At 40.2% G+C, this 23,437-nt stretch overlaps 2 long non-coding RNA genes across 3 annotated transcripts in view; both read left to right on the forward strand.

Moving 5' to 3' along the window:
* The window catches only part of LOC106726822, a 146,420-nt gene that overhangs the window by 110,944 nt on the left and 12,039 nt on the right, over nt 1-23,437 (forward strand). The window lies entirely within an intron of this gene.
* On the forward strand, nt 6,839-21,992 carry LOC106726823. Its single transcript, XR_001362932.1, has 3 exons — nt 6,839-6,888; nt 7,601-7,606; nt 21,982-21,992. It is a non-coding gene; the product is annotated as an uncharacterized LOC106726823 (long non-coding RNA).

The following is a 23,437-nucleotide window of genomic DNA, read 5'->3' on the forward strand; positions in this document are numbered from 1 at the left end:
GTTGATCTCTTACCCCCCTCCCTCCTGCCCCCCAACCCTCCCTGGCCTTCCGCTGCAGTTTGACAATCAGTTTGAGGCAGCTCTGCCTCTGTATCTATTATTGTTCAAAAGTTTGTAATGGTCTTTATTATCCATGAATGAGTGAGATCATGTGGTATTTTTCCTTCATTGACTGGCTTATTTCACTTAGCATAATGCTCTCCAGTTCCATCCATGCTGTTGCAAATGGTAAGAATTCCTTCTTTTTTACAGCAGCATAGTATTCCATTGTGTAGATGTACCACAGTTTTCTAATCCATTCATCTGCTGATGGGCAGTTAGGCTGTTTCCAAATCTTAGCTATGGTAAATTGTGCTGCTATGAACATAGGGATGCATATATCATTCATTCACTATATAATTTTTATTGAGTGCCTACTAGGTGCCAGGCACTCTCAGAAGCATTGAAGATACAGTGGTAAATAATCGGGCAAAAATTTTTATTATCATGGAGCTTACAATGGCAGGAGATGGGAAATAATCAGGTCAACAGGAATGCTTGGTTATTTCAGATGGTGATAAATGCTATGAAGTATATTAAAAGAAAAAACTTATCAGTTGCAGTGTGAAAACCAACCTAAAAGTACTGTCTTAGAACAGCAATGATTTATCAATTCTCTCGATTCTTGAGTTGACTGGATCAACTGAGTGGTCCTCTTCCTCCATGTGCGATAGCTAAAGTTACTCATGCAATTGCATTCAGCTGGGAGGTCAGTTGGGGCTGGAACATCCCACGATGACTTCTCATCCTCCAGGGTCTCTTCACTTTGTCATCATTCCATATTCCTCCCTAAGCTTCTTTATAGAATGGCAGCTAGACACTACTAGTAAGTGCACAAGCTCCAATGTGTAAGTGCTCTCAATGCATAGCTGGTTGTCATGTTTTTGGATGTCCCATTAGCCAAACCAAGTCACATGGGCAAGCCCAGAGTCAGTGTGGGAGGGGGTCACACAAGGGCATAAAACAGAGGCATGGTTCATTAGGAGTCACCAAAGATAGGGGACATCGACTACTTTATATTGGAAAATGGATGACTTCTCAGAAGCAGTATAATGTGAACTGAGACCTGAAGACTATGAGAATGTCAGAGAAGAGGGCAAGCACAGAGGTGCTGAGATAAGAAAAGCTTGGCATCTCTGAGGATCAGAGATTAGGCCTGTATGACTGGTACTTTGTGAGAAGAGTAGTTAGAAGGTTAAGTCAGTGAGGTTGGGCAGAGGCCAGATCATAAGACCTGTAGGCCATAGTAGAAGTTTCCATTTTACTCTAGATACAGTGAGAGGCTCTTAATATGTTTAAAAAAGAGGGTCAACTAATCTGATTTACATTTACAGAAACAAATGTCAGACTTCTTTGTGAAGAAAGGATGTTAAGAAAATTGGCTCAGTCTTTTCAAGAAGTCAGAAACATAAGAGAGGGACTATGCTAGGTTATGAGTATGATTAAAGTATGGTGTTGAATTAGGGGAAAATAAGCTGTAAAGACATTTTTGGATCACTGGAGAAATTTTAGAAATTACTGAAATGCACAGGTGATATTATCAACTAGAAAAAAGTTATAAAAGAGTAGGGGAAATATATTTTCAATTTGGTTAAGAAACAATGTATGTATATTACACATACACTCATAGAAAATATGTATGAAGACATAGCGTTAACCATGGTGGTGATTTCTGAGTGTAAGATTATAATGTCTTTATTTGCCTAAAAATAATGGATGGCAAGGAGGCTAGAGTAATAATTGGGAGACCAGGGGGGAAGCTGTTACGATGAGAGATAATTATTTTATTTAAAGGCTGATTTGAGTGGAGTTGGTAAGAAGGTGATATACTGGAGATAAAATTTGGAGGTTGAGGGGTCAGGACTCACTGATGTTCTAGGAGAGACATAAATTAATCAATAATGACTTCTAGGCTTTTGGTTTGAGAAATGGAGAGAAGTGGTGACGTTCTGCGATGAGGTAGAACTAAATAAGTCTGGTTTGGGCATCTTTTTCAGAGGGAGGGTCTGGAGTGACTAGACACCCTGTGGAAGGGTCATCTATAAGGAGATGTGTCATTTTGAGTTTCTCATTTTTTTGGAGGAGTTCCCTTCAGTCCCAGAATTGTATTGAGGCCAAACCTTGTCAAGCAGTTATAGGAACATTTAGTTAAGAAGAGGTTGAATGAATGAGGACATGTTTTGAAAAGTCACCTGGGATGCTAGGTGGAATATATTCAATATAGCAGAGGATGATCAGTGGAATAATGGTTGCCTTCTTAAGCCTCTCCAATTTAGAAAGTCAGTGGCCAACACTTGAGATGTTCCAGTGAAATGCAACCCAAATGCAGATAAAAATGAGACCACTGAAGGACAGAAAGAAGAGTGAAGGCTACTATGTCCAGAAAGTAAAATCAGACATTTTGGAGAGAGATTATTATTGATTGGAAGAAGGTTTGAGCCAGCAGTTACCTGAAATCCTCAATTATTCCTAACTCCTATCATCTCTCTGATCATGAGTTTACCGTGATAGTTTTACAACTTTGTACGATTGCCTGGGAGATTTTCCTCTCTAGGCTGAAGTTAACGCAATGTGGCCTTTCCGTTAATCATAGCAAGACCATGTTAGATTAGTTATGAAGAAGAGCTTTCCAAGTACTAAGTCAAGACTAGAATGGATGATTCTTTGAAAGGATTTTCACCCATTGAGACTGTTTCCTAATTTATGACTTTATGGCCAAATCTGTAAAGCACAAACAACCAAACTCTTGAAAGGCAACTCCATCCCCTGTATTTTTTTTAACCTGGCTCATACCCAATCTACCCAGCTGAACCAACCCAGATGGTTCTTTGAAGCAGCCAAACTGAGCATTTCAGATGTGTCACAAATTTGGATACTGGGATTTCAGACCCTTCACTAAATAGGAAATCTGAGATGCCAATTACAGATGCTCAGGGGCAACAAGAATGAAAAGGGTAGGGGTAAAATTTCAAGTGATGAGCAGATGTGGGTTTTAAAGGAAAAAAAAAACTGCCCAGCCTTCAGTTGATTTTGGGTATTCAACCAAGTTCTGTTAGTAATGTTTATTTAATTTTTATTAAAAAAAATTTATACTCTCTGAACAATAGAGTCTCTCAAGATACATGCTGTTAGTGTTCTTATTTAAGAAGCAATTTCACAATGGCAAGAGGAGAATGTATGAAACACTGATTGTCTTAACAGCCTGTACAAAATATTTGGATATATAAACTAAAGGTTGGCTTTCTGTAGCAGAGATAGACTATTAAATTATAACTCTTCTAAACATTTGCTCTAAAAAATACCCACAGAAAGTAATAATTTTCTAAATATATCACTTAGAAAATACCTATCAGATATATCACATTTCATTCCGCAGTTATGAAATACAGGATTGGAAAGGTACAGTTGTGTAACAATAATTCATGGTATTGCATGTGAGCACAGTCAGATTAACTACTAGAGCTCAAGCGAGTGTCTAAGGTGAATGGAGCACCAAGAAATGTGTCAGAATAAGTTAGAGGTTGTAAATGATGCAGATCTGCCTATCGATGCCATGTGAAGAAGCCCAGAGATAGGCCATAGCCACTGTGCTTGATCATTCCTTGCAGGTAGGTCTGTTTTCAGAGGAGCAAAGAGCAGTGCCAGAGATGAAATGACTCAGGTCACAAAAACTCTCCTGGCAGAATCATCCAGAACTAAGTTCAATCTCTGACTCCATCAATTATATTCAAAGGAGCTCTATCAATTGAACCTAGTGCTTCATTTCTCTAAGTCTGCATATTCTCATCTGTAGAAGGGTTGATTATGAGGATTAAATAAGCTACTTCTATATAAAGTGTTTGTATAGTGTTTGATATCTAAGAAGTCTCAGTGTTAGCTGTTTCTATTATAATCCAATGACAAGAGTAGAACCAAAAATCAAAGAAAAGCAAAGAATAAATATTACTGATTTTTGAATTTTATAGCAACCATGTTTCTGAGAATGCTATACAGTAGTCCTCCCACTCTCATCTCTCTCTCATAACCGAGACAGCTACCAAATGACTCCTGGGCAGGGAGCATATACAGTGTGGATATGGTGGACAAAGATATGGTTTCACGTCCGGGGTAGGATGGAGCAGGATGGTGCAAGATTTCATCATAATACTCAAAATGGTGTTCAGTATAAAATTTGTGAACTGTTTACTTTTGGAATTTTCCATTTAATAGTTTTGCACCACCGTTGACTTGGGGTGACTGAAACCAAGGATAAGTGGGGACTATTGTATTTCCTTCAGGTTGGGTAGGGACTAGAATTCTGTTACTGCTCGCACAGGTGTGGCTCTCTGAACATTTATAGCCTGCCATTTATTTATTTATTTTGGGTAACTCTGATTTATTTTTTTAATCAGTAGCCCAAATGTGATAAAAAACAGTTGTCTTAAAGCTTTGTGGGGGCCTACAGAGATAAAAATGCCACGGTAGATTTATCCTTAGCATCTTGATTTCCTGGTTTTGTTTAGCTAGTTTTGGTGGACGACCACTGACTTCAGTCTGGGAGTGCAAAGAGAGCCCAACTCTGCCCTGGGGCCGAGTTCTATCCTGTCCACTAGAGCTATTCTTCCTTGAGCCCTAACCACCCCAAGTCTCAGTTTTGTATTTTCTTTGCATGTCAGGAGTCTGCCTTCATCTTACATGGACTTGAACACCTATGACAAGTTGGCTCACTTTTTAAATCTGAACTGCATTCCTCATAATAGTCCTCTGATGGGCCAACCAAGTTTGAACAAACTACACATACTGCAAACAATGGGAAGACTATTACAAGGCAATGCTTGCAATTTGCTACAGCACACATCCTTATGTGAGACCATGCTTTACTGATGGGGGACCTGAGGGCCAGTAAAAAGAGGGGAAGGAAAACATCAAGTTCTGGTGTTCTGACTACGAAGTCAGTGTTATTTCAATTCTGTCATTCTGCCTGAATGTTTTGATTTGAGGAGTTCGGATACAAAGAATGATATGGGTGTGCTGGGGCTCATCAGCTCAATTCTGGGCAGAAATGAGTCTCAAAGCCTGTGATAGACAAAGGATGGGCCAGGCGGGCATTTTAAAGTAGACCAAGCCACACATAGCCCAAGTTGATGGTGATAATTCACACCCTGCATTTTGGGGAGGAAAATCCTAAGTCTCTCACTTGAAATTCTTTTTATCCTTAGGATGGTAATGTTATTTTCTAGTGAAGAATACTTTCCTGCCCAGTAGGTGGTCTGGCTGTGTTCCTAATTTAATCTTTCACTGAATATATATAGTCCCTCCAATACAGTATCTCAGTTGACAGTTATTAACCGCCTGGTTGACACCAGGCATCAAAGAATCAGGGAACAAACAGGCGATGCCGCAGATTCATTTAGCAATGAAAGATAACTGCGGGATAAATAATGCCCAGAGCACATGTGTTTTCAGGATGAATGGCCAGTTGCTCTGAATTGCAATTCCTGAATTTGTCCTCTTCATCAGCCTGCCAGAACACTCCAGAGGCACTTGTTTGAGGCAGTTCAGAGATTGGCTTTTAAATTCTCACTGCTGCTTAACAATCAGTCCTCTTGGATACGGAAATGCATTTTCCTCTCTCATATTTTTCCCCATGCACTGTGCATTGTGTTTTTCTGGTAATCCTAGCTGTTGTAGCATCTGTTACTTATGAATTCATGGCACTGAGAATACCAGTGAAAAGGGAATTTGTCAATGATAGGGTCTTTCCCCCACCTTCCTTCCCAATTTCAGCAGCATAAATTTAAGAGCTAGGAGAGGCATGTCTGGTGTGACTCAGTTGGTTGGGCATCCTCCTACTAGTGTGCACTGAAAGGTTGCCAGTTCAATTCCCAGTCAGTCTCATTTTTATGTGCATGTGATCACCAGGACCACTCCCAGATAGACAACAATGGCTTGTTCTCTTATGCAAATGACTCAGAACTCAGCTCAGCTATTTAAAGGAGGCCAGGGCAGAGCCAGGGTTCAAACCCAGTTTGTGTGTGTGGGGGGGTGTCTGAACAATACATAGCATACATAATCTTAAAAAGTAGGTCTGATTTCCCTCAGACTTCCCCATTTAGAAACTGGAAATAGTAAGTGTAGAGGAAAAACTTTGCAAATGGGTAGACTTTGGATCAAATTATAAGACCACTACTTTCAAAGTATGTGACTTTGTGTAAGTCCTTTCAACTATGGCTCCGTCTCCTCCTTACTGGGTCTGCCTAGGGCGAGCAGGTAGTGTGTGGGTTCTTGACTTCATGCAGGAAAAATTTCTCAACACAAGTCCAGGTGACTATGAGGGAACATTTATTAAAGCTGGGGACAGTAAAACAACAAAGGGTTTAGCATAGAAGAAACAACAGGAGAGCCTAGGATGGGTTGCCTTAACTCACTGGGAAGCCAGAGAACAGGGGCGCTTGGAATCAGATTCAAGGGATTAGCCTGGGACAAGCTGCTGCTGCCAATTGCTCCCCTGGTTGCAAGCCTCATGTGTCATGGGCAGCGGTCACCAACCGGTGGTCCGCGGACCACTCGTGGTTCCTGAGGTCCGAAATGTTAGCAACCGCTGCTTTAGGGTTAGAAGATCCATGCCTGTGAGGGAAGAAGAGGGAAGAGGGAATGACAGGGCTGCTCTCCAGAGGGAGTACGCACAGGCACACTGGATCCCTTCTCTTGAGGCTTTAATCTCTTTCTCACTGGTGAGAATCTTAGGTCTCAGGGGAGAGTTTCAGCAGAATCTTTGTCAGTTTTCCAGGTTTACTCTTTCAGGGTCGTGGTCTCCACTGATTGGTCAGTGTCAGGGCAGGGGGTCTTCAGTCACTGCAGCTGATCCTGGTGTTGCCCACCTGGTTTTGCTGCTTTTCTGGGTCTGGAACTGAAATACACAGAGATCTACATGTTATTTCTATGGAGGTGACCTTGTGTACCTGTGTAAATTGCTCTGCTACCTGTCTTAGTTTCCCTATTCCACTTGTACTGCCTCATCCTCAGCCATAAATTGGGTGGCAATAGTAGCCCACTTAATGTTCTGAGGATAAAAGGAGATGATGCATCTTTGTAAGGCACTGATACCAGCAAGTCTTCAGTGGATGTTAATATAACCCAGTGGAATGTGGCAGGGGGACCATTCAAGGCCAGGTCTGTCAGACTGTACAAACTGCAACCTTTTATTTATTTATTTGGGGGGGGGGAGCGGAGAGGAGTCAGCCTCAGACAATTAATTTTACTGAATTTAAAATCAAGTTCAACTAAGCATTGTAGCAGGTGACAAGACTCAAACGCCATAGAAAAATCTATGTAAATCGCAAGCAAGCTCACACAGGTCTGTGGGCCATTGATGAACTTTATTTTTGATTCTGAACACCCCCTGGTGTGCCAGTGTGGCAACATGAGGCCACCATCTTTCCTGCCTTCTGTTGCTTCCCTCAAGCCAAGGTTGGAGGCTCTCTCCTGCCCATCACAGTCCACATAGACTCATTGCTCTATGACTCAATAATAGGAACATGACCCCAGCAGTTATGAATATACAGTTAATAGTGTACGAGAGAGGAAGGTTCCATTTGTCGCTCGATATTTCTGTCTAAACCCTGGGATTTTAAAGGGATTCCAGGAAAACTATATACAGTTGATTTTCCCATTGGTGCCAATTCATTTTTTAATGGTAAAGCATAGTTTCTTTTTAATGAACATTTGAACTAGTTCAGTGGACCCTTTAGCTGGTTCAAATTTCGTCTGAAAAGCACAATTTTTCCTCTGGTTTGCGGCAAGAAAGCAGTCTGTTGACACAGATATTGCAAAGTTCCTAAGGAAAGAAGGAATGTGACTGAACTGTGAAGTTCTAAGTACAGTTAGAGACAAGGGGAGCAGTTGAGAAGGGGAGGTGTGGGAGGAGTATTGATCGATGGGGAGTCAATTTTTCATCCGTATAATAATAAGGGAGGAAATGAGATGCTGTAATGAGAGTAAGGAAGGACCCAGGTAAATGGTATGTGATCTCCTCTGGAAGGAAAGGAATATATTCAATCAATCAGGTTAACAAATAAGTACCAGGATTTGACCCAGGAGTGGGTGACAGTTTACCAGAGAGCTGTGGACAAGTCGTCATTGCCAAGAGCCTACTGGCTGAAAGGGAGCAGGAGGAGCCGACCCATAAAGCAGGAAGCTCCTACTTTACGGCACCTCCCCTGAACCCCAGTTTCCATCCAGAAACCGCTCCTAGATTAGCCCTGTGGGTAGGCGTGTGCTTCCACATCTTCCCCAAAGGGAATATCCATCACACGGGTGCTTTTCTTCAAGCTGAATGCTGAGGTAATGAATGAGGCCTTTGATGAGGCTTCTGAGATGGATATTTTTGGTTGTCTTTAATTTTTTGGTTCCTGAGCTTTTGCCAAGATAACTCAAATGAAGTTACATGCCCCCTGCTGTGGTGTGGTAGCTGTCACCTGGCAGGCCAGGTGGGCTCCCAACTTGGTGGAACCCATACTCCTCCCTCTGGTTAGGAAGTCCCCGCCACTGAAATCTGAGATGGGCACCTAACTGTCACTGCACTGGATGTGAGACATTAGGCAAGATACTTCTCCAGGCCTCAGTTTCCTGACCCATCTAATGGGGAACACAGCTGGTTAAGTCTCAAAGGTTAGAGAACTTGTTCTTTGTGAAAGAGTTAGAATACATTGGGTGCTAAAAAACTAGTTAAGTTCCTTCAAACCTGATCATGCAAATCTTGTAGATGATGGCTGTGACCTTTCTCTTCTTTGAAAGGGAACAGCATATTGAATGTATTTTGAGAAATCAGTTAGACCCTGATGCTATCTATGTCCTTGGCATTCTGAGAGGAACAGTGAGCAAGAAAAACATTGATGTTGCTAACCTGAAAATAAAGGAAATGTATGTGCCCCAGGGCTATTTCACTAATGGGTAATTTTCTATCTTTTCAATTTTAATACTAAAAGCCTAGATAATTTTTAAGGGCTGTGTCACCACATTTTTTCTCTAAATCCCAGAATCAGAATAAATTGTATCAAAGATCTGAAGTATCCTCAGTTAGGAGAGCGTTCAGAGTAATGTAGTGCCTGAATGTCCCCTCTGCTAACCTCTGTCTATTGTGCTTATGTACCACAGACAACAGGGGACTTGTTGGCTCTCAAGGCTGTTTATTCTCATCCGAACTTGGACAGCTTGGGCTGTTCTATGTAAATCCAGTATAAGAAAGATAGGCCTGACTCCTTGCAACTTCCAGAAATTCAATTCTTGCTGTCACAAGGTACACGATGAATTGTTCCTCAACAAGGTAGTCCCTTCCTTTGATTCAAAGAGGATACATAGACCTTAGAATCTTTTCTTCCCAGTTAAATCACCTTAGGTTGTCCAGCTATTCTACATGGAACACAGTTTGCAGATCTTTTGTTTCCTCATGGCAACTGCCCTCTTAAAACACTGACCTGGTGGTCTGGTGTCCTTCTAGGATGGCACCCAGAAAAAAATGCACAGGCTTCTAATCTGAATTCTACATCTCATGGTTCTCATAATCTCAGGTGCATTTCAAATAGTCTCAACCTTCTTTTCACAGAAGCTCCTGCCTGGTCACATCTTCCTATTTCCTAGCTTAAATTATGTATTTTAACTTGGTTAAGCTATGTATTTAAGATCTTTAGTCTTTCTGTTAGCTGGTCTGGAGATAATTTTCATCTGGGTTGTTTTTTCCCCCAGCCAGGAAAATACCTGCTCATCTCAAAGAATGTTTTTCACAGAAAAAGTTCGGATTTTTAATATTGGGCCAGGTCCTCCAACTCCTTGAGCCATTATATAAAATGGGCAAAAAGCTAAGACCTGCCAAACAACCAAAAGTGATTGTTAAGAAGATTTAAAGAGTTATATACATCCTAGTGCAATGCCAGGCCCATAAGTAAGTACTCAACAAATGGTCCAAATTATCCATTAATAGTGGTAGATAGTGACTCCCAGAGAAGTCAAACCCATAATCCCTCAAGTAAATCATTTTTATTTTTCCGTAATTTGCACACACCAGAAGTTATTTGTGTTTAGCCATTGGCTTTATGGTCTCTGGTTTCATCCTAGGAGGAAAATGGTTACCAACCTCTGTGAATAACCTTAGTCTAATAGTTTAAGCTTTTACATCCTGCCCAGGTAGAATAACTATAGCCATTGTCTTAAAATTCATTCATTGATCTCAATTTTCAAAGCACATGAATTTCCAAGAGAAAGGAAACATGGGCATTTTGTCTTTAGCCTTTTGAGGTAACAGTGTTTCTCATTTTATGTGTCTTAAAACTTTAATGGATTTAAAAACATTATCAGAAGGAAATAGAACCTTCTTTTTAATTATAGAAGATTCTAGTTTATCTACATATACACTGTGTTCAGTAAAGAGATTATCTTCTGGAAGTGAATACTCCTGATGTAAATTGAGATTCAAGAGCCTGTGTTTTAGCTTTGCTCTGAAATTATGCAGCCTACTTGTGTGCATATTGTCAGAATTCTGCAAATATTGTTCTGCTTCAGACTACATGTTGGCTTACTCCATGGTTCCTTGTGAAAAATGGGGTTGCATGCATAATTACAAATTATGTTTTTATATGTTCATAACACTTCACTTTAATAAGCAACAATATATACATACACACATATGTATATATACATATGTGTGTATATATGTATGTGTATATATGTGTATGTATATATATATGTGTGTGTATATATATATACACACACATATATATAGTAATCCTCACCCAAGGGTATTTTTTCCCATTTATTTTTAAAGAGAAAGAACCATCAATGGGTTGTCATCTATATACAACTTGAACAGGATTGGGCCTGCAGCCCAGGTACATGCCCTAGACTAGGAATTGAACCCAGACCCTTTGGTCAGAGGTTTGACGTTCTAACCACCAAGCCAAACTGGTCAGGGCAGCAATACCACATTTTTAATGCAGTATTTATCTTACTCTTTGATTATGAGGAGTTATTTTCCCATTTTACAGCTAAGCAAACTGAGGCTACTCTAATGTCTTAATCCAGAGTCTTTAGATGGAGTTAACTGTTTTCTTCTTCTAAAGGAGAGAAAAAAACGATGACTATTAAATGAATAAAAGAGCCGGTAAAGCAATAGCAATCTGGTATTATAATTCAAGGGTGATAGAAATGTTCCATGTTCATAGGACATTTGCTGTGGATGATAAGGATTGGTTTCTCTGCAGCATTTTTTTCAGTTCCTCACCATCCATAATAGATATTAATAGACATAACAGAGCCATGAAAGCAAAAGGAGTTTAAAAACATCTATGGTGTGTGGCTGAGCAAGAAGATGTTTGATGTTCATGGTACCCTCATCCAGTCCCTTTATCCTAGCTGAAATCACTCTTCCTCTTCACTAGGCTACAGTTTCTCTAACCCAGCGGTTCTCAACCTGTGGGTCACGACCCCTTTGGGGGTCGAACGACCCTTTCACAAGGGGTCGCCTAAGACCATCGGAAAACACATATATAATTACATATTGTTTTTGTGATTAATCACTATGCTTTAATTATGTTCAATTTGTAACAATGAAAATACATCCTGCATATCAGATATTTACATTACGATTCATAACAGTAGCAAAATTACAGTTATGAAGTAGCAACGAAAATAATTTTATGGTTGGGGGTCACTACAACATGAGGAACTGTATTAAAGGGTTGTGGCATTAGGAAGGTTGAGGACCACTGCCTGTTTAGAGAATGGTCTTTACACAAGTGTGAAAACCATGAAAAATTGTCACATGGGCATTTCTCACATGACAGGTTGAGTTGTGTAAGAAATCTGCCTTGCCCTGAGGCCATCCATGTGGGGTGCACTATAAAAGATTGTAAGCATTCTGAATGGAAAATGAAGATGGTGTGTCACCACTGGGAGAGCTGCTATTATTTCAACAAGCTTACCTTTGGGAGGGGGTTCTGGATAGGGGAATATACATTTGGTAGTCATCCACATCTAGGTGGTATTTATAAACAAAAAAATAGGGATGAGTGTAGAGAAAAAAGAGGATGGAGGCATGGCTTAGTCCCATAAGAAAGGGAGAAAGCAGCCTAGGGGATGAAAATGGAAGGGAGTAGAAGCAAAACCAGGGCCGTGTGTTATCCAGGAGGATCTGATTTCATATGCAATGCTATGGAAAGGGCAAGAAAGATGGGAAGGGCCATGGAACACGGATTTGGCAACAGGTCTAGAGCAGTGGTGATCCTGAATAGCAAAGTTCTGCGAGAAGGGAGAGTGGGTTCCAGAGGAAATTAGATAAAATGTCACCGTTTCCAAGATTACAATGGGATTGAGTATGAGATGCATTCTTTTCCAGGCTAGCAGGATCTGTCTCAGCTTCTTCTGAACTCTGTCCCAAAGGAAAATGGGGATATTCCTCATCCATAGGAGAAGCCAGATGAGGCAAGAGACTGAGGTTTGTAGTCTCATATCCCTACTAGTTTTTTTTTATTAGGCTCAGTCTAAAAACATCTATAAAAGATTCGGCAGATGTTTACCTGCTTTTCATGTATGTTATCTAATTTCCAACAACCCTGAGATAAATAGTATTCTTTTCCAAGTGTTATAAGTAAGGGATCAATTGGGAAGTCAGAGATTAAGTCCCTTGACCAAGATGTGACATAGGTGGTCATCAGCGCAGTGGGGTTGTGAACCCGTGTGGTTCGATTTTACTGCCTCCCCAATTAGTCTGTAAGTAGGTTCTTACAATGTGCATTGTGCTTTCCTGGTCCTAGACATTCCCACCTGAAATTTCCTATGCAGAGGAAAACATTAAATTAACCATGCTATACCTTTAGCAAAGAAGGGAGCACACTCATTAGTCATTAGCAAGTGAAACAGAAGCTGAAGAAGGCTGCTGAGAAGAAAGGAAAATAGAATGACTCACGAAACTTTCCCCCAAAGGATTATATGCAAAAGAGAAGAATTGTGGAGGAATTATTGAGCAGTAGTTTCCTATATTGAGCTAGGGTCTCTTCCAGAAAGGCTTGAGGATTAATGAGTTAATCATTCAGTGACATTTAATTAAGAGCCGGGAATCTAATCAATGGTTGACCCTTAGAAACATTGGGGTGCTGGTCTGGCTACTTGCCTGAACTATCCAACTGTAATTAGCAATTATCGCAGCTGGATAACCCTGTGCTCCTGGGAAATTTGAAAAAGGAATAGCTATTTTTAATTGGGAATTCCACCTTTTGCCTCCATCACTTGGTATTAGGCAGTATGTTTATTTAGTTTTCAATGTCTCATTGATGGAAAGATCTTGTCTTAGACCAACAATTACTGTAATGAGGAGAAATAATGAAGCTCTCCCAAAGACAGGTCCAAGATCTCAAATGTCCTTCATTTTCATCTTCACAACTTCCTACCTTCCCGTCACTCTGAAATGTGGCATTATAAGAAACCCAACTCAGCATGAAGGAGAATTTTTTTGCCTCAACTCGAACCTGAGAGTTTTCAATGAAAATTGTTTTCTCAGGGTAAAGAGAAGCCTCCACTCTGACTCTTTCAATGTTGTCTTCTTTTGACCCCCACTTTCAAAGGTGTAGATTCAAATTGCTGCTTTGCCCCTTTGTGTCCATGGCCCAGTGATTTAATCATTTTGAGGCTATTTCAGAGGGGATGGTCAGGAAAGGCCTTTCTGTAGAGGTATCATCGAACTAGGAGCCAAAGGATCCCATTTCATGATCATTAGGAATGAGAGTGAAGAGAGCAGCTTTGGGCCGGTGTGGCTGAACTCATAAGCCCCAGGAAGAATGGCACATGCCGGGTCAGAGAGACAGACCACACAGGGCCTTGTAGATAGAGAGGTGCGGGAGGACTATAATCTATATGCAAGGGCACTCTATGACATGAATTTCTGTGTAGATGACTTATTAGGAGTAAATGTAAGTCGAGTGCTTAGCACAAAGGCTGTCTTATAGACTGAGAAATGTCAGCTGTTATCTTTCTGGTTGTTCTCTGTGAGGAGCATCCCTAAGAGGGTCGGTCGGAATTTTCCATGAGAGCAGGGCTTGGCCTTAAATCACTATTTCCTTGGCCCCCAAAGCATCTAGTCCAGTTCTGTAGGAAGATGTGCTCTCACCATTCCCCACCCCTGCCCACCCTCGCAACCTATGGAATAATGTCAATGGCCATGATGTGTGTTGTCCGTCTTAGGTGTGTCAGGTGGAAATAACGGTGAGGACTTCAGCATTTCTATCTAATCTCCTCCTGCAGAATTACACTGCCCCGGGATCAAATCAAATTCTGGTTTGGAATACAGATCATTAGAGAACCCATTTCTAAACCAAATGGAGAAAACCAATATTTGCAGATAAGGCACTTTTCAGGGAACTCATTATAACCTCAATTGAAAAAAAAAGCTGTGCAACGGAAAACAAGTTACATTTTCTAACTTGTTTATTTGCCACTGTTAATAATGCCAAGAAGTGGCCTTGGGTGACACTGGATGCATGGGCAAGCATCCCAAAAAATTTCATCTCATTTGACCTTCTCTGCATTCTGATGACTTCCAGCTTTGGGGGAAATCATAAAAATTGTGTGACATGGCCAGCCCCACAAGTGAGCTCCTAACAGGGACCCATCCTTGCAAATCACAGCCTGGCATGATTTTCCTTATCCCCAATGGCTGCTGCCACCACTAGCCCTATGTTCCCTTCATGGCTTTATGGAGGGCAGGGATAGTTCAAAGTGCTACATAGAGCTGGGATATCTAAAATGCCAATTGGAAAGTGTGCCAGTATTAATTTCATGGTATTTTGAGAAGGCAAGAATTCTGAATTTGAGTTCTTAACAGAGAGGAAATATAAGTCTTCATAATGTATGAGAAGCCCAGGTTTCACTTAGAAGCCAACTGAGTTTGGAAAGGGTTTGCTCTCTGGCACATGAAGGTATGGAGAATGCGTGGCCAGATTTGTTGTGTTTTCAAGCTATACTGTTCATCAGTCTTTTCAATGAATATCCCCATATAAAAGCAGAACTGATAGTATGAGGAAATTTAAGGAATAGACCACAATAGGATTCTCTCTGCTAGCATGAGTCAATGTCCTATTTGTTTTTTTTTTTATTTTGTGATGTATTCAAGTACACTTATAGGGAAGCCCATGCATTTTAAGTCAAACATTTGAATAATGTTTATCCAGTGAATATAGTTATGCAATCACCATCCAGGTGAAGGGATGGAACATCTCCAGCACCCAAGAAACTGTCCTTGCATCACTCCCAGTCTCCACCACATTCTCAGGAAACCACTATTCTGATTCTCTCACCTCAAATGAATTTTTCTGATTTTGAAGGGGTGCATATGATGTGGTAGGACATTGGCAGTGCATTTTTTACCCAGCTTCCTTGAGGTACCATATTCCATAACATAAAATGCAACCATTAAAAGTATGCATTGAATGTTTATGGTAAACCCAGAGAGTTGGGCAACTTTCTAATTTAGTGTCAGAACATATCTATCCTCTTGAGAAATTCCCTCTACTTGCTTCCAGTGAATCACTACTCCTATCCCACTTCCAACCCTAGATAACCAGCAATCTGTGTCTGTGAATTGGCCTTCTCTGGAAAATTTGTAAAATAAAAGTAGATAGTATTTGGACTCATGTCTGGCTTCTCTCGCTTTGCATCATGGTGTTGAGATTCATCCGTGTGTAGAGTGAGTCAGTAGTTTTTGTTTTGTTTTGTTTCTGGATGAGTAATATTTCATGGTATGGATTTCATGTATCCATTTATCACATGATACACATTTGGACTCTTTCCACTTTTGGCTATCAGGGATAGTGCTGCTAGAACACTCCTGTACAAGTCTTGGCAATGGAAACACCTGTCTCATTTATTTGAAGCAACTCCTTAGAAGTTGAATTGCCAGGTCATATTACAAGTATATCTTGAACATTTTAAGAAATTCTATCTATTTATAACAATGCCTGTACCATTTTACATTCCCATCAGCAAGTTATGGGGGTTTTATTTTTTAAAAATATATTTTATTGATTTTTTACAGAGAGGAAGGGAGAGAGATAGTTAGAAACATCGATGAGAGAGAAACATCAATCAGCTGCCTCCTGCACACCCCCTACTGGGGATGTGCTGGCAACCAAGGTACATGCCCTTGACCGGAATCGAACCTGGGACCTTTCAGTCTGCAGGTCGATGCTCTATCCACTGAGACAAACCGGTTTCGGCAGGTTATGGGGGTTTTAGATTCTCCACATCCTTGCCAACAGTTAATCTTGGCAATCTCTTTGAGTAGAGCCATACTTGTAAAGGTATAACGGGTTGCATTATAGTGTCATCTGCATTGCCCTAATGATTAATCATATTGAATATCTTTCCCTGTGTTTACAAGCCATTTATATATTGTCTGTAATGAAATTTAGACTCTAAAAGTTTGCTCATGTAAAAATGTAATCAGGTTCTTATTGGGTTGTAAGGATTCTTTATGTATTCTGGATAGAAGTCATTTATTAGATATATAATTTGCAGAGTCTGTGGCTGTTTTCCTACTTTGTGGCTTTTCTCTTTATTTACCTAATGATATATTTGGAAGAATAAAGGTTTTTTATTTGGAGAAAATCCAGTTTATCTTTTCTTTTTCTTTTTTTGTCTAAGTTTTTGGTGTCATGTCTAAGAATGTATGCTATGCTTTGTTTCAGAAGTTTTACATTTGTAGCTGCACATTTCTGCCTATGATGCATGTTCAGTTTCTTGTGTAAAGTAAGGACCCATGTTTGTGTATGAATATGCAATGAGCCCAGCATCATCTGTTGAAAAGACTTTCCCTTGACATGAGCATAATGTAAGGGTGATTTCTTGACTTTTTGCTGTCCTGTGGGTCTGCATGTTTATCCTTATGTCAGCACCTACTGCACTGTTGTGATTGCAGTACCTTTATAGTAAGTTTGGAAATCAGGTAGTGTTGGCCTTTCAATGTGTTGTTCTCTTTCAGAATTGTTTTGGCTATTCTAGGTCCTTTGTCTTTTCATATATCTATTACAGTCAACTTGTCCATTTCCCTCACTACTCTAAGACTAAAAGAAAGCATCCCAGAAGTGTGGTAGGAATTGCGTGGAACCTATGGAAGCATTTGGGTAGAATTGTTATCTTCACCATATTCAGTCTCACAGTCCATGAATTTGGCATGTCTCTCCAGTTAGTTAAATCTATTGTAACTGTGGTGGGCAACATTCTGTAGTTTTTAGAATAGAGACTTTTTATTGTTCCTAACTACGTTCCTATCGATTTGATTCTTTTGGATTCAACTGCAAATGGAATAGCTTTCCTAATTGTATTTTCATATGTAATTGTTAGGGTATAGAAATGGAATGGAAGCAACACTAACATCACTTTCAGATAACATGCTGCTGTCTGCCAGTTATCTGGAAGCATCTTCATGTGTATACATATACCAGACCATGAAACCTACACTTCAGATACGTCAGAATTCAGTGACTATAGTGCAGTTGGTGGATATGCAAATCAATTGCAATTTCATACACAAATAACAGTTAGCAAATACATATTTGAAACCATTCACATTAGAATCCTTACAACATTACATCTCTAGGAAGACATCCACCCACAGATGCACAAAACCCATTCAAACCACAAAATATTACTGAGAGAAATATAAGAACACCTACATAAGGAAGGGTACTTCATACTCATGAATTCAATGCCCACTGTTCCGCCAGTATCATTTCTCTATTTCATCCCAATAAAAATGATTGCAGGCATTTTTCCATGGAAATTGACACTGATTCCAACACCTGAAGAGTCCCAGAGGCGTGCTTACAGACATCAAAATTAATTCTCTAGCACCAGAAGTTATAAGGAATGGTATTGATATGCGATAGATATATAGACAATGGAATACCCTATAGAACCCTCAAACCAATGGATACATAGGCAGTTACCTGATTCATGCACGTGCATTCTAGTGGCAAAAACATCACCTGCACAGTGCCAATACAATTGCCTTAAACAATACAGCTCATCCCCTACCTTACATCACACACACAAAGTCAGTTTGGTCTCTGGTCACTCCCAAATTATCAGAAATACAGCAACCAAGTTCCCACACAATAATATACAATAGAACAACTTAATAACCTGGATGTAGAGAGCGTGGTCTAACAAAAAATTCTTAACAGGACCCAAATAACACTAATCATAACAACAACAAAAAAAACAAAACCTAAAACAACCCATTACATTGGACTTCATTAATATTCTGCTTCAGGTTCTTCTGTTTGTTCCTCCCCCCCTCCATCATCTTAAAGATTCAAGAATCAAACATAAAATACACTAGTTTTCAATCCACCCTGGTACATTATTTACCAGTTTAGCACATTATAGAACTTAAAATGACATTTTTGCTTTAAATGATTATAAAACATTGCATATCTTTGCATAAAGCCATTCAAATTGCATTACCATATAAAGACCATCTTATCAATTTCATACTACTATTATAAAACGCATATCTTTGCATAAAGCCATTCAAATTGCATTACCATATAAAGACCATCTTATCAATTTCATACTACTACATATTATGATGTAGAATACTATTACAAATGTATTAATATAGTTCCCTTTAAACCATGTTCTCCTGTGCTATTGGATATCTGACCAAATTCAACTGTAAGTTTTCAAAATTTATCTCTGCATTTGTAAAAGAAGATTGCAATTTGACAATATACTCTCTTCTTTTATCACAACATACCCACATATTCTTCTTTCTCCCTCTCTTCTTCCTCATTGACTGCCCAGAAAAAAACAACAATTTTTTCCACAACAACCATACTTGCTATTGATTATATGTAGTTTGGTGATTCTTCATAAGCAAAATCATGCTCACATTTATTTATTTTTATTTTTTTCTTTATTGATTAAGGTAGTACATATGTGTCCTTCTCTCCCCCACTCATGCCCTCACCCCCCTGGTATCTGTGTCCATTGGTTAGGCTTATATGCATACAAGTCCTTTGGTTGATCCCTCCCCTACCTTTCCTCTGAGTTTGACGGTCTGAAAGATGCTTCTCTGTCTCTGGATCTGTTTTTGTTCATCAGTTTATGTTGTTCATTATATTCCACAAATGAGTGAGATCATGGGATATTTATCTTTCTCTGACTGGCTTATTTCACTTAGCGTAATGCTCTCCAGTTCCATCCATGCTGTTGCAAATGGTAAGAATTCCTTCTTTTTTACTGCATCGTAGTATTCCATTGAATACTCACATTTAGAAAAGTAATTGGATGACAGTTTCCTTGAAGTCATGCACTATCTCAGATATATTCAGGTGATCAATCTGACAGGGCCAACAGTACCATTCATCACAGACTTAATCTGCAGGACTCCAAACAGGACCACCGCTAAGCGGGAAAGGTCTTGTGAGTAGCAAAGTGAGCACCACTGGTGCCTTATAAAGGCCTGGCATCTACCTCAAAGTACCACGTACACCACTGAGTGTTCTGTAGGACCGTGGCTAAGAATGGGTAAGGCAACTGGGACTAGAGGCCACAGGAGCCAAACTGAAAAGATTGGCAAATGATCACATTTTCTTGTAATATAAGAAAAAAAAGCACCTCACAGACTAGAATTAGAGAAGGGCATTCACAGCAGGGGAAAAGGTACTTCATCATGGCATAAAGAATGATGGAATGCTCAAGGGGAGAGATGTCCTGCATGGTGAAGGGGGAAAGTATGGGAAAGATTTGACCAGGAGGAATAAGGAACTGGTAGTAGAGGAGATTAGTGGAGTAAATTCAGATGCTGGATCAGGAAGGGCTTTGTATAAACCTACTTGGATTTCATTCTGGAGGCAAAATTTTGAGTAGGGGATTACTCCTTCTAAATCTCTGAATCTGATCATTCTAAAAACACAAACAACCTAAATCAGTGGTCGGCAAACTCATTAGTCAACAGAGCCAAATATCAACAGTACAACGATTGAAATTTCTTTTGAGAGCCCAATTTTTTAAACTTAAACTATATAGGTAGGTACATTGTTATTAACTTAATTAGGGTACTCCTAAGGCTTAGGAAGAGCCACACTCAAGGGGCCAAAGAGCCGCATGTGGCTCTCGAGCCGCAGTTTGCCGGCCACGGACCTAAATGAATGCTAGAAGCTGATGTGGGACACTCCCTTTACTTTGATTGGCAAACAGTGCATGCTCATTGTAAAACATCACATGGGGCATTGATGTGTCAGGAAAAGTGAATGACATCCACCCTCCCACAGCTGTACCTCTTAGCTATCAGTGTTAAGACCTAGGTATTTATCATTGCATACTTTTATCTACAATGAAAACATATCAAATATATACATGTCCACACACAGTTCATTGTATAAAAATTGGATTTTACTATAGTCATTGCCCTCAAACTTGCTTTTCAACTTCCCAAGATAGTAATTACAAACAAACAATGATACTAGTGCCTGATATTTTTGAGATTTCACAAGGTACCTGGTGCTATTCTAAGGATTTCATCTGCATTATATGTATCTCCTTTAACTCTCACTGCAATCCTGTGGTTAGTGCCATTATTTTCTCCATTTACAGACAAGGAAACCGAGACTCAGAGACATTATGTAACTTCCCCTAGGTCAGGCCCACCAGCTGGTAAGTGATGGAGCCAGACTCTGAACCCATGCCCTGAACTACTAGACCAGCGGCACCATTCAGGGGGATGAGGGCTGCCAGTGATTATGTAACAAGGAGTCAGAAGAGAAGAAAACAATCATGAAAATTGTTGAGGCAAAAATCTCTGCAGCCCAGTAGTTCATTGTATGTGTTGGGCAGAAGGAGAGGAGTAGGTTGAAGTTGAAATTCCAGGTTTCTAGCCCCGTGGTAAAAGATGATGATTTTCAAAGAAATCCATGAACTGGGATCAGCTTGAGGGGCACGTCTGGGGCTGGGAGAGAGGACCATTTTCTCCATTTCCCTGCATTCCTGCTGGCTTTCAAAACAGGAACTTAGGGATATGTTCCAGAGAAAGTGCCTATCTTTTCCGTCTCAGAATTTCTCCCTTCAAAAAGAATATCATCTGCTTTCTTGTGGAGATCAGACAAGAACTTCCTGCAATGCTTGTGCTACTCAGCATGGGACTAGGCAGTTAAATATAATTTGGGGTGTCTGAGGGGGTGAGAAATCCCATCTGGGAGCCCATCCCAGGGCTCCTTCTCCTAACCAACTTTACCAGGAATATGCTAATATTTTTGGCTTCCACCTAGGTTTTTTCTCCACTAGTTCTGACCTTGAAGAGGAGTCAGGGTGGAATAAATTACTGCACTCAGAACCAAATAGCGGTCCCCTGTTTTGGGTGCTCTCATAGAACGTTCACATGGAGGAAATAGTCATATAAGAATCTTCCAACAAAGTGCCAGGTGTTGGCCCATAAGGACTTGGAAATATAGGTCTATAGTTTACAAGATATACATGAACAGAGAGAGACTGTGAGGACAGAAGATGGGAGGGTCCAGAATTCCCAAGTAAGTTATCTAGAATATATTTTCTGGCCTATTGGAAGACAGGAAGGCTCTAAGTCAACATATATGTTGAAATGTACATATGTTGGTTGATTTATTATTATGTTCAACTGTCATCTACTGAAACTTGTAGGTAATATAGCAATGGTTGATTTCTCTTCTTTATCCTGTACCATGGGCCTTTCTCAGGGCTCCTATAAACATATCTCACTGTGGCATTTAGAGAGGTGGAAAGAGAGGGCATTTGTGCAGATGTCTGAAGATGAATTGCTATAATACTGCAGCTGTATTAAACTGTCATAAGCAATATTCCCATCCGGCCCACGGATACAATACTGGCTTTAAAGAACGCCTCAGGACTCAGTCCAGGACCCTAAATTATGTCTGGCTTTAGCCACTTGTTACAGAGCTACGATGGATGTATGGGCATTAATCATGCCATTGGAATCCCTCTGGGATGTTGATAGACATGAAACATGTAGATACCATGCTACAATTCAGATTGATGTAGCAAAAAATGGATTAGCAGGAGAGGCAGTATGTCTTGATAGAGGTTGGCCTGGGTTAATTCCCTATGGCCTTTGAAAACTGGGCAGAACCCTCAAGCTTTCCCACTGCTCCACTCTGGTGTTGGGCTGAGTTGGAGATCAGAAACATCATTGCTAGGCCCATGTATGTAATGGTAAGTCAATAGCTTATGACATGTCTTCTCACCAAGAATGAGGGTTTTAAAAATATAGGAATTCTGTGGCACCTTACAGTTCTGATAGGCTTGGGTCAAATGACTGTTTTCTATCAAATAAATAGGGCTTTCTGTTATATTTGGGGCTCTCTTTTCTATAAGTCTCAGTCTTTTATTTCTCTGCCAAACATAACTATAGGAAACTCAACATTAGTTAAGTGTTGTTAATTTTGTTGCTCATGATAACAATGGTGTGCTTATGTAAGAGAATAGCTTTTTATGTATGCTGGTGTGAAAAGGTGGCTTTTATTTTTAATGGGAAATATCATGTAAGGTATGTAAATAACATAACTGTTCATGCTTTAAGACTTGCAAAGTAAGACTATCACTTTCACAAATATGATCTTATTGGCCCTTGGCTTTCTAATGCCTTTAGGATTAGATTTAAAATTCTGAAAATACCTACAAGGTCCTACATCCTCTGGCCCCAGACTAATCCTTCAGTGTCCTTCTGTGCCACTCTCTCCTTTGATTAGGAAATTTCAGCCTCTTGGAGAATACGACATCTCATGTTCTTTGCCTCCTCAGAGTCTTTGCAAATGCCATTCTTTCGAAACCTACATTACTACTCTTTTCGACGTGTCTTCGCAGCCATTCAGTAGCCAATTCTTACTTATAGAACTACTCAGCTTTGACTTGGTTATGCGCAGAAACAAAGCGCCCCCCCCCCCCCTTCCCCGATTATGACAGCTTACAGGAATAATAGTGCGTTTCTTGATCTTCTCTGGACTCTCACAACAGCCTTCTAAGGATCTTGGGAAGTGTATTGCCTTCACCTGCCTTTCCCCCTCACCTAAAAAATGGCTGAATGGTATATTCATCCTTCCCATTTCTTAGATCTTTCCATTGTACTAGGTTATAATCCAAAGTCCTTAAGCATGACCTATGTCACCTGACCCCGTCCCAAACTCTGGTCTTACTTTGAATCTCTTTCTCTCCTTCTGGCTCTTTGCAAGCACTCCATCTTTCAGGGTCATGTGATGTTTCTTGGTTCTAGAAGACTTTGACCCCCCACTCCACAACTAGCAAACTTATCTCCAGGTCCCAGGTAAAACATTCATTCACAGAAAAGCCTTTTGAGTTTCCCAGTTTAAAAGAGCTTTACTGC

Source organism: Myotis brandtii, unplaced genomic scaffold (assembly GCF_000412655.1).
Source record: "Myotis brandtii unplaced genomic scaffold, ASM41265v1 scaffold32, whole genome shotgun sequence".
Taxonomy (NCBI): domain Eukaryota; kingdom Metazoa; phylum Chordata; class Mammalia; order Chiroptera; family Vespertilionidae; genus Myotis; species Myotis brandtii.